The following is a 13,455-nucleotide window of genomic DNA, read 5'->3' as shown; positions in this document are numbered from 1 at the left end:
AGTGCTCTCCGTAGAGATGGTGCCACCCCTTCATCCTCCTGAGGAGCTCTCTCAAAACGGGAGGAAGGTTGGATGATGGGAAGTCAACAAAGCAGCAGATGTCAACTCCACACACATAACTACTAACCACATCTTCTGATGAGCATGAGGATTACAGTAGTTCTTTATATTTATAACCAACACAAAGCACTTGACATTTAAGTTGGCCTGTGTGGTCTTACTTTGGGCAGATAAAAGATTTCTATTATGCTCTGGAAATACTGAAAATAGCTCATAAACCTTCTATGAACTCCTAGAGAATTAGGAGAAAATCCCAGGTTTGAAACCAGAATTTAGAGGCTTTAATCAGTTCTAACAATCTATAATTCTAAAAACATAAGCCTTCATTAGAGTTTTGTTTGAAAATTAATTTCAGAATGAAATATAAAATAATTCTTTTAAAAAACTTTTATCAGAATGACTCCCCAAGGCTGTAGTCCTAAACTTTTTTGACAGTGCACCTCTAATCAATATAGCATTGTATATATTTATTTGTAAATTATCATTACAGTAATATTTGTATATTATAGTATAATTTGTACATTATAAAATAAACACAAAAATATAAATTTTAAAAGGATGAGTTAAAAGTGGATGTAAATTCTAGTATTTTCCTCCTGCACTCCAACAGATTATCTTGCACTTTCCTGGGATGTATGTGCCTGCTTTGGAAACACTCATGTAGGCCACGGGGAAGAGAAATGAGCCCTGGCCACTCTGAGTGATTCAGAGTTGAGAGTGGAGGAAAGGGGACAGGAAATGACTATACCACCGAGTAACATAAAACTGAAATTTATGTGAAATTTCAACATGAAACACTTCTCCCTTTCCTCTCCTTGCACCTACACCCAGTAATCAATATGGACATAGACTGCCTTTTTGCTCATTTCTACATAAACCACTTAGCCTGAACCTTGACCTTGTGGGGCCTTTTGTCTCCTTCAAGACTGTCCTTGATGGTCACACATTAATCTGTACCCCCAAGACAAAGATTCTGGAAGAGGTAAGATAAAAAGTATGATATCCATATTCCCTTAGCCTCTAGACCCACAGTTGGTAAGGGGCAACACTGGCATTTATTAAGAAAATTAGTTAGACTAACTAAGGTCATTTACTTACTACTGACACCATAAAAGACCAGAGAAACAGTGTTTTGGAAGGTTCAAGGCCAGTCTGAGTGAACCAAAGTGGGCAGAAGACAGTATAAAGACATCTATAAAAGCTGCTGAGGAGCCAAATGATGGACCCAGGTTCTGGTGTGCTGTCGTCATGGCTGCGGTCCTCAGGGAGGTCAGAACATGACTCCCTGCCAGCGGTGCCTGAAGCTGGTAAGTCAGAACCTCAGGCCGAGGACCCCACCATCTTGTCACCCTTGGCCAGAGTCTCCACAGGTGTGCAGGCCACAATCACCCAGGTTTCCTTTTTCATCTTTGCAGATGAACAGACTAAAGGCTATGTTTTGGCCTCTAAATGAAGTTTTCTTTTTTTTTTTAACCTTCATCCCGAACATTTTGATTTGTGTTTAGACTTTGTCACTTTACAGATGTTTAAAACCCGTATTTTGTAACTAAGCTGGGTTTTTGAAATGTAGAACAGGCTAACTGGTTGGAATTTCATTAATGACATTCTCAATATTCAGTTTTGTGCCCCCAAATTATATTTCATGTCGTTTATGTTTTGTGATTTTCTTAGTTTGGCTTCCTTTTTAACTAAACTTAAAAAGTGTTCCACGGGGACAAAGGGATGCCTTTGTTCTGGGTGTGAACTATTTATTCCCCTGAACTCAATCCCAAAATGGTGATCCTAATAAACATTAAAGGAAGTAGGCATTAAATTGTACATCTCAAAGCTAGAGTTGTCATCTCTGACACCCAGATGCTATCTAGTTGCTACACTGCTTCTGGTTTCTTATTCCAATTTATCTTTTTTAAAGAAAAATAATGGCACCTACTTTTCAGCTATCTTTTAATCCTTCCCAGCCAGGTTATTTGTTGCAGCATATTGATTGTTGGCTCTGCTGAGCCACAAGACCCTCCCATCGCATTTCCATTGTTTTAGCATCTTGAGTGATTATCAGAAACTTTTCCCCCAAAGGATGGGGCCAGCTCCCAGGCTTATCTGGACTCACTGGCCGCTGGAATTAGTGGAATGGGGCAGTGGTTGTCTTCCCACCTTCTTGGTGCTTGGTGAGACACTCTCCTGGTTGGAGTGCAGTATGGAATTGGAGTAAACATGATTTTCCTTCTTTCTTTGCTCCCTCTCTTCCAATAAACAATTTAGGAATACTAGGAAATCTCTTGAGAACCTTAAATGAAGTCAAATAAAAAACAAGATGGACAAGTATAGTCAATCAAAGCAAGTAATTGCAGCAATTACAGAAGTGTGTTGAGAGCAAATGGCATGGAAAATGGTTAGATTGATGAATCTTTTTCTACTAACATCAGTTTCAGGGAGACCAGGAATGTAGGAATACCATTATAAGTATGAGTGACATATGACTACAGGCTTGTTCTTACAAGATTAGAACAAAATAAGAGTAAACGATATGTTAAATAAAAGGATGCATTATGGGTGATACTGTAAAAACAATAAGGAAAGTGGAAAGATTTGGGGGGGAAGAACAATTGTGCACATGATACAAATCATAGGATTTGCTACAATACTATAAAAACAATAAGGAAAGTAGAAAGATTGGGGGGAAGAATGCTTTTGCACATGATACAGCTATGATTTCCTACAGTGTTGTCCTAGAAATATATTTATATTAAAAAATAAATCTCTATACTAATGAATACTGTATAAATATGTATTATGTACATTAAAAAAAAAAACTCCCATCAAAGAAAAGCCCAGAAATAGATGGCTTCACAGGAGAATTTTACCAAAGATTCTAAGAATTGATACCAATCCTGCTCAAACTCTTCCAAAAAAGTGAAGAGGAGAGAATCCTTCCTATCTCATTCTGAGAAGCCAACATCAACCTTATACCAAAGCCAGATAAAGATAACAGGAAAAGAAAATTACATGCCAGTACCCTTCATGAATACAGATGAAGTCCTCAAGAAAATGCCAGTTAACCAAATCCAACAGCACATTAAAAGAATTATGCACCATGATCAAGTGGGAGCTCCTGGTATGCAAGGGTGGTTTAATATAAGAAAATCAGTTAGTGTAATATACCATATTAAAAGAATGAAGAGAAAAAAACCCCATGATCATCTAAATCGATGCAGAAAAGGTATTTGGCAAAATTCAAATCCACTTCAATATAAAAACACTTAGAACACCAGGAATAGAAGGAAACTTCCTCAACACAATCAAGGGCATATATGAAAAACTACGGAATTGTGAAGCATGCAAGCTGTGAATGAATCTGTGGGGCATTTGGTGATGCAAAATAAGCCAGAAACAAAAGAGCAAATATTGTGTGATCTCATTTAGAAAATACTTATATGAAAACTAGTGCCCCAGATGGTAAACTCCTATAGCAGTCACATTTAGTCCAGAGTGGTAATTGTTATCTCTGGATTTTGACGGGCTGTTTTATATATGTATAATCAGGTATTTAGAGATAAGAATGAAGCCAATAGGGTCAGTATTAAGATAAATCAGGATATAGGGGTAAGGAAGACATTGCATGTATTTTAGAGCTTCACCTACTCTTTGAGACCAAAGGAAGAAAGTTTTCTTATATCCAGAACCTAGGTTTGCTGTAGCACATGATCTAACTCAACCTGTCTGGATAGACCATTTAAACAATCCAAACACAGGGAGCCCAGAATAATAATGAGAGCATTTAATCCTGTATAGCTTACTGTAATTCCTGGATACATCCCAAAGTACATTAAGCAGATAATCAAAAAGTATTGGCAAAGTCCCTTGAGGGATGGGAGAAAAATTATGGGACTGTTAAACTTTTCCACTGGGGAAACCCCAGATATGGTGCCAAACATTAGGAACATACAAATCAATAGGCCAAGCCCTTGATCTTGAGGCTTGCTCATGTGAAGCTTATGTATGTAGTGGAGAAGCTTAGCCTACCTATACATATGCCTAAGAGTCACCTCCAGAGGACCTCTTTCATTGCTCAGATGTGGTCTTTCTCTCTCTAAACTCAACTCTGCAAATGAAATCATTGCCCTCCCTTCTACATGGGACATGACATTCAAGGATGAAAGTCTTCCTAGCGGCATGGGAGATGACCCCCAAGGATAAGCCTGGCCCTGGCACTGTGGGATCAACAATGCCATCCTGACCAAAAGGGGAGAAAGAAATGTAACAAATAAGGTATCAGTGGCTGAGAGAGTTCAAATAGATTCAAGAGGCTACACTGGAGGTCACTTTTACACATGCTTCAGTTAGACATTGTTACCTAACATAGCTTGCCAAACCCAAGCCAAAACCATTCCTGCCAATCCTAAAGAATACCTAGGGAATTATATAAGATTCTACAAAGCTTCCATGCACTAGGGTAACTCTCCAAAACCTACAACTTCCAGATAGGTCCCTGGACCAGATAAGTCCTAAAATGCAGAGGGGCCAGCCCTTCCAGAACATCAATTAGTTCCACCCCCTGATCCCATATTATCAACAGCCCCTTCCAACCTGAAAATGTCAGAATGGGCATAGCCCAAATGCTCCTAAAGAGTGAGAGAAAGATCAAAGATGATGGTGGAGTTATATAGAGAAGGTTGGGTTTAACAAATGAGTATGACTGCTAAATCATTATACTGATATTCCTTTTAGCCTCCTGTACCTTAGAGCAGCTAGAAGTAAAAAACTTAAAATCGTGGAATTGTAACCCATACAAAACTCTGAAATCTGTTCTACAACTAATTGTTGTGATGTACTTTGAAATTTATTGCTTTTATGTATATATATTATTTAAAGAGAAGGAGGAGTATACAGAGAAGATAGGATTTAACAAATGAATAGGACTGCTGAATCATTACATTGATATTTCTGTTAGTCTCCAGTGTCTTGAAGCAGATAGAAGAAAAAAATGAAAAATCATGGAACTATAACCCATACCAAATTTTAAAATCTGTTCTGTAACTACTTATTAAAAATGTACTTGGAAATTTATTGGGTTTTTTTTGTATACATATTGTATTTCACAATTAAAAAACAATAAAAAATAAAGGGCATATATGAAAAGTCAACAACTACCATCATATTCAATGTTGAAAGACTGAAAGCTTTCCTTCTAAGATCAAGAGTAAGACAAGGATGTCCACTGCCACCATTGTTATTCAACATTGTACTGGGATATCAAGCCAGAGCAACTAGGCAAGAAAAAGAAGTAAAATGCACCCAAATTGGAGAGGAAGAAATAAAACTTTCTCAATTTACAAATGACATGACTTCATATACAGAAAATCCTGAAAAATCCCCAAGAAAGCTACTAGAACTAATAAAAAATTCAGCAACATGGTAGGATACAAGATCAACATGCAAAAATCAGTAGTGTTTTTATACACTGGTAATGAACAATATGAAAAGAAAATCAAGAAAAAATTCCATTTATACCAGCCAACTAAAAGAATCAAATATCTAGGAATAAATCTAACCAAGGATGTAAAAGGCTTGTACAAAGAAAACTATGAAACATTGCTGAAAGAAATTAAAGAAGACCTAAATAAATGGAAGGACATTCCATGTTCATGGATTGGAAGACCAAATAAGATGTCAATTCTACCATAGTGAATTACAGATTCAACACAATCTCAATCAAAATTCCAACAACCTTCTTTGCAGAAATGAAAAAGCCAATCATCGAGTTTATATGGAAGGATAAGGGGCCCCAGATAGCCAAAGCCATCTTAAAAAAGGAAGAATAAATTTGGAGAACTCACACTTCTTGATCTTAAAATTTATTACAAAGCTACAATAATCAAAACAGCAAGGTACTGGCACAAGAAAAGACATAAAGACCAATGGAATCTAATTGAGAGTTCAGAAATCAAACCTCACATCTATGACAAATTGACTTTGACAAGGGTGCTAAGTCCATTCAATGAGGAAAGAATAGTCTCTTCAACAAATGGTGCTAGGGAAATCGGAGCTCCATATGTAAAAGAATGAAGATGGATCCCTACCCCACACCATATACAAAAATCAGCTCAAAATGGATCAAAGCTGTAAATATATGAACTGAAACTATAAAACTCCTAGAAGAAAATGTAGGGAAGTATCTTAAGGACTTTGTGTTAGGCAATAGTTTCTTAGACTTTCCATCCAAAGAACAAGCAACAAAAGGAAAAAATAGATAAGTGGGATCTTATCAAAATTTAAAATATCTATGCATATTTTAAATTTTAATTTTTATTATTTAAAATTTAAATTTATTTATTTATTTAAATTTAATTTATTAAATTAAATCCATAATAATAAAGGACTTTATTATGACAGTATGACAACCTACACAGTGGGAGAAAATATTTAGAAACCACTTATCCAATAATGGTCTAATATCTAGAATATATAATGAAAGCCTTCAATTCAACAACAAATAGACAAACAACCCAATTTAAAAATGGGCAAAAGATTTGAATAAACATTTCTCCAAAGGAGATAAATAAATGGCCAGAAAGCATATGAAAAGATGCTCAACATCGTTAACCATCAAGAAATGCAAATCAAAACCACAATGAGAGACCACTTTACAACCAATAGAATGGCTATTGGTTCAAAAAATAGGTAATAAAAAGCATTGGAGAGGATGTGGAGAAATAAGAACACTCATTCATTGTTGCTGGGCATGTAAAATGTTGCAGCCACTGTGAAAGACAGTTTGGTGATTCCTCAGAAAGTCAAGTATAGAACTACCATATGATCCAGCAATCCCATTTCCAGGTATATACCCAAAATAATTGAAAGAAGGGACTCAAACAGATATTTGCACAATGATACTGATAGCAACATTACTCACATTTGCCAAAAGTTTGCAAGCAAACCAAATGTCCATCAACAGATGAACACATAAACAAAATGTCGCAATCCAATACAATGGAATATTATTCAGCCATAAAAAGGGATGAAGTTCTGATATATACAACAACATGGATGAACCTTGAAGACATCATGTTGAATGAAGTAAGTCAGGTACAGAAGGACAAGTATTGTATGATCTCGCTGATATAAAATAATTGAAATGACAAACACATGGAGTCAGAAACCAGAATACAGGTTACCAGGGGCTGAGGTAAGGAATAGGGAGTTAAAGCTTAATTGATACAATATTTCTGTTTGGAGTGATGAAGAATGGTAGCACAACATTGGCTCCACTGAATTATTTATTAGAAAATTGAAAGGAGAAATTTTAGATTGTATATATGTTACTGGAATAAAATTTTAGATAACCATAGGACTTTACAACAGAGTGAACCCTAATATAAACTATGGACTATATTTAGTAGTATAATTATACCAATATTCTTTAATTGCAACAAAAGCCCATATTAATTTAAAGTATTAATAATAAGGAAACCTCAGTGGGGGTGGATGGGGTGGTATACATGGGAACTCTGTATTGTATGAATAATTTTTCTGTAAATCTACAATTTCTCTAAAAATAATAAATTTTAAATTTAAATAGCTATGTAAATTTGTGGGCACATTATAAAACATACACAAACGTACATATTATAAAATATACACAAATTTCCTATAAATATCCTCAAAGGAAAATTAATACAGTCTGGCTGATGTCGAAAGTCCTCTTAACCCTAACATTCTGATTTTGTGTGTGAGGTTTTACAAGAATATATATATTTTTTCCAATGAATATTATGGCAAAGATCAAATGTGAAGATTTGTTCATTATTTAGAGACTGTGAAAATACCAAACCCTGGAGGGAAAGGGCATCTTTGCCACTCCCCTGCCGCCATCCCCACAGCCCTCTGCATTCTGCCAACATCAATGAAAAGCAAACAGGAGCCACAAATTAACTATGATATGATGAAATCTCTACTTCATTTTTGTCAGCATAAACTCACCAACCTTCAAGATTCCTGAATACTCTCAGATGCATTTAGGAAATCATGGAAGACATAGAATAAGGAATGACCAGGTTGTGATTTTAAAATATCACAAAAAGCTTTTCTGCTCTTCCATTTCCTCAGGAATTGAACAGTCCTCAATTCCTCTAGGTAAATGAGATAATAACTGTCAAGTACATAGCAAATGCCTAGCACACAGGAGACTCTCCACAGCCTTACCATAAAGAATCTTTTGTTTTAAAAAATCAACCAACTAACCAAAACAAACAAACAAAAACATTGCAAATGTACAAGAATAGAAATTGTCAAATAAGAAACCTTTTGATAGTCCCCACCCAGAAAACACAACAGGGATGTTGGTTTTAAGTTGGCACTGAATTTAATAGCTTAAGTTGGAGAGTTTCTGAGATGTAACATGTTGGACAGGAGTTGCCAGTGGATTCCTGTCCCAAAGGAACGTTTGGGAAAAAGAGCCAGCATACAAATTGGTGGGCGTGGAGTTACTCCAGAATGTCTGACTACCACAACTGATAGCTGCTACCACTCTTTTGGACCCAGAAGGACAACTCTTCATCACTTTGAACCAAAGGACACATCTTTGGGACAGAAATGAATGAGAGTGACTCATCAGCTAACCAGCACCAAGCTCATTTGATGGAAGAGGAAAACGAGGAGGAATAAGGGCTAGACATAAGGGCTAGACAGAAGCTTACCGTATGAGTAGAGAGAGAGGAATACACATGGAAGGGGATCAATGGCTCAGAGCAAGTTACATTCTTAAACATAAACAATACGCGTCGGGGTATGTACAGGAGGAATCATTCTTAAGCTATAGACTGGGTTGGGGGTTGGGGGAGGACACACAAGACAGTGGGCAAGAGGCTTAATCAAAATCCCGGGAGGGAAGGATAAACTCTGGAAAAGAACAAAGCTGCCTTAACAGGAGGGAATGCAAACTGAGACTATGAAGGAGAGATGATAGTGCAATTCAAGTTTTTCTTCTTATTACATCTTGACCTTTAGTTTATTTCAGTTCTCTTAGCCTCCATGGACTGGGCCAACTTAGCAGGTCACCCTGAAGGCAGATACCCTCCACATACCCGTGGGGAGTTCTCACACCCCTCCCAAGCCCCACCCCTTAGTCACGATGGGCCAAATATTACACAAACAGCCTTTTAATCTGCCACTGTGTCTCAGTCACTGCTCACTGTTAATCATTTCTTCCTTCTGCCATCTGGTGGTGAAAATGAAAATGTCACATTCTCTCATCTGGCTGTTGTCAATTTGCAAATAGGAGTCTGAAAGCTCGTTTAAGTAATATTTATCTGTTATATGAAACACACTTTTTAAAAGGAAAAAAAATACTATAAATAGTGATTCAATCAAATTTAGCTTCCAATTTTTTTTTTCCTTTTGGCATGGGCAAACTCTGGGAATTGAACCCAGGTCTCCAGCTTGGCAGGCAAGAGTTCTTGCCCCTGAGCCACTGTTGCACCATTCTAACTTCCAATTTTTAATTAGCCCCTCAGTTATATGACCTGAGCAAGTTACTCAAAACATTCCTCATCTGTAATAATAGTAACTATAAGGATAATTACGACTAATACTTATTGACCACTATGATGAGTCACAGTATGCTTCATTTAGACCTAAAAGCCTATAAGGTAGGTACTATTACTGTGTTTCTTCAGATAAGAATGTTAAAGCAGAAAAAGGTTGAGTAACTTATCAAGTCATCTCACAGCTACCAAGAGGTTGATGTGGTAATCCGCCTCCTTAGTTCATAATGGAAGCTATAATAATCACCTTTCAGAATTGTTCACAGAGCTAGAAACAAGATGTGTAAAGTTCCTGACACATAATAGGTCTCAGAAAATTAGATAGTAAACATTCACTATGTGTTGTATCCTGCAAGGTGATTAACTTACATCCACGAATAAGCCACAGTCCCCGCCTCTAAGCAAGCACAATCACAACACAACGCTAAAAGTGCTGAAACTAAGTTCAGCTAAGACAATATCTGATTTTTGTTCAATACTGTCTCCTAGTGCCTAATACAGGCTCAAGACGCTGTGCAGCAGATAGGATAATTCTCTTATTTCTATATTACAAATAAAAAGTTCAAGGCTCAGAGAGGTTCAGTAACTCAAAGGTCACACAGCCGTAGGGTGAACATTTATCATGACTAATGCTTTTTTCCTACACTCTGCTGCATTCTCCCTTCCTCACTCTTTCCAGCCCTAGGTAGCAGCGGCAAGTTAGTGAAGGGTGATAGTGGCAGGAGACACTCTTTGTATTTGGAAGGTATCAAATGGACAGATGGCTATGAGCAGACAAAAATTTCAATACAGACACTAGGGCCAACGTCCTAGGATTACATGGTCTACAAAGCCCATTTTTTTTCCTGTCTCTCTTCCACTTGGCACAAGCCAGCTTTTTATTGTAGTTAAGACTATTTACTCCTATTTTCCAGAGTTCAAGTTTCTGCAGTTATTTTTAGCTGTAGTGTTAGTGCATACCTGGAACAGGTGAGGCATAAAAAGGAATGTGGGTATAGGTAACCCTTGAATCTCTAGTGCCAGGGTCTTGGTCTCTTGTCATTCCAGCTAAAGTGAGGTGACACACACCCTGATTTATTATCTGCTCTGAGGCTAGATTTTACTTTAAGAACTTCTTGTATACTCTCTATTTTTGTTTTCAAGTCTTAGGGACACACTTTCTTGATGTTATTTTGTTACCTGTTTTTGATAACTTGGATCCCTCCATTTTCTATAAGCAATAGCATGCCCTCTGTTCTTTATGGTCCCACTCCCCAGGGCTTTGAGACCTGGGGTAGATAAAAGTCTGATTTAGGTCTGGTAATACATCTGCAGGCAGAAAGCATCTGGAAAGCACTCTGGCTATATGCCAGATATCTTTAAAGAGCCAACCAAGTTCTGAGATAGTCATCAAATTCCTGAGACTGAGCAAAAATAATCATGATCTAGTTCAGCCTAGAACCACACCCCAAGTAACTAGAATCCCCCCAGAGGGTCCTTAAATTTCTTCAGGGTTCTCTGGAATTCTGGTCCTGCTTCAAGTCTGGAATAGCCTACCTGACTGAAATCCTACTGCTGGGACCCTAGGACTCCTTTCTAAGACAGAGAGGTGTCTTTTTCATTCTCACTTTCAGCTCCGTATAGAATGTGAGGAATTAAAAACCAGACAAGTTAGTACCATGAAGACACTTCTATTTCAACTGGATATAATGAATACTATATAAATTGACTTGATGATTCAGCTGAGAAGTAAGGGGAAGAAATTCTCTGGGGCCAGCATTATACGACTATTCCAGTTGTCCCTTTATTAAGTCATAAAAGTTAGGTTTGTTTGTAATTGTATGCGATAGGAGGGGGGATATTTGTTCTGAAGTTCTCCATTTTTTTAAATCAGGAAAGCAGAACTAAGGAAATATATCGAGAAGGAAGTAAGAGATGGTCAGAGACTACTTCCCCACTACTAAATCAAAAGCCTTTGGAACCTTGGCTGCAAAGCCAATTTACATTTAAGAAAATGCCATTTTCAACTTCTATACTTCTACCCCTACTACTCCTGAAGACTTATCTCATGTCCTATCTCCACTTTCTTTGTAATCAACTCTATCCATCACTTTTCCACAACATACTCTTAAAGCCCAAAGAACATAGCAGAGTCAGAACGATACCTTAATAAGGGTCTCAGCAACAAGATATCACAACCTTGCCTGAGAGGTCAAGGGAGCTTGGAAACAGTTTTGATGAAAGGTAGAAACCCATGGCCTGGGTCTCATTTGCTAATGGATCACATATCCACGTATTTCCGTGCCCCTGCCCTCACAACGGAATCTTTCCTTCTGGTTGAGTTGCTGGTTTTAAGATCTGGACCTACTAATTAATATGACTAAAGACACATACATTATCCATAGTTCTTCCAGAAGTGTCCTAGCAAAGTACAATTTCTAACCTAGCGAAGTACAATTATGTTTATACTATTCAAACAATAGTTAACCTTTAGAACAATAGTTTTTTTTAACATTTTTTATTGAGAAGTATAACACAAAAAAAAGCAATAAATTTCGAAGTACATTGCAACAGGTAGATACAGATTTCAGAGTTGTTTGGTATAGGTTCCAGTTCCACAATTTTAGGTTTTCCTTCTAGCTGCTCCAAGACACATGAGTAAAAATATATGGGTAAAAAATAAATAAATAATAGGGGGGATAAGGGGTAAAATATATTGGGTAGATGGAAATACTGTCAATATAATGGTTCAGCTGTCATACTCATTTGTTAAGTTCTGTCTTCTCTGTTATAACTCCTCCTTCTCCTTTGATCCTTATTTCGATCTTTAGGGCTATTTGGTAGTTTTGTTGTGTTGGAAAGGGGTGTTGACAATAAGGGAAAGCAGGATAGAACTAGTTGATGTTCTTGGAGAGGCTTGCCCCTCTGGGTTTCATGACTTATTTGGCCTAGGAACCATCTGGAGGCTTTAGATTTCTGGAAAGTAATCTTTAATGAATGAAACTTTACTTGCAGAGTCTCAGATACAGTCATAGGTATTCTTTAGGGATAACAGGAACGCTGTTTGGGGTTGGCAAACTGTGGTAATCAGCAATATTTAGCTGAAGCTCAAGGCCTCCAGAATAGCCTCTCAACTCTATTTGAACTCTCTTAGCCACTGACACCTTATTTTGTTACACTACTTTCCCCTTTTTTTAGTCAAGGTGTTGTCGATCTCATGGTGCGAGGGCCAGGCTTGTCCTTAGGAGTCATGTCCCACATTGCCAAAACCTTCACCCCTGGCTGTCATGCCCCATGTAGGGAAGAAGGTAATGAATTACTTGCAGAGTTGGGCTTAGAAAGAGAGAGGCCACACCTGAGCAGCAAAACAGGTTTTCTGGAAGTAACTTAGACATAACTATAGGTAGGCTTAGCTTTTCTGCTATAGGAAGAAGCTTCAAAAGAACAAGTCTCAAGAATAAGGGGTTGGCCTGTTGACTTGGGAGTCCCTAATGTTTGATACAGTATCAGGGGTTTCCTTGGTGATAAAATTTAATAGTTCCTTTTTTTTCCTCAACTGTATTATAGTATCTTTATTCTTTTGATAAAACTCTCCCAGAGATGAGTAAAAAATGGATAAAATAAATAAATAAATAATAGGGGGGATAAGGAGTAAAATATACTAAGTAGATGGAGATACTAGTGGTCAATGAGAGGGAGGGGTAAAGGGTATGGGATGCATGGTTTTTTCCTTGCTCTTTTTCTGGAGTGATGCAAATGTTCTAAAAAATTATCATGGTGATGAATGTACAACTATGTGACGATACTGTGAGCCACTGATTGATGGATGGACTGTATGTGTGTGAAGATTTCACAATAAAAATATTAAAAACAACAA

Source organism: Tamandua tetradactyla, chromosome 7 (assembly GCF_023851605.1).
Source record: "Tamandua tetradactyla isolate mTamTet1 chromosome 7, mTamTet1.pri, whole genome shotgun sequence".
NCBI lineage: Eukaryota > Metazoa > Chordata > Mammalia > Pilosa > Myrmecophagidae > Tamandua > Tamandua tetradactyla.
Note: the sequence above shows the minus strand (reverse complement) of the source record.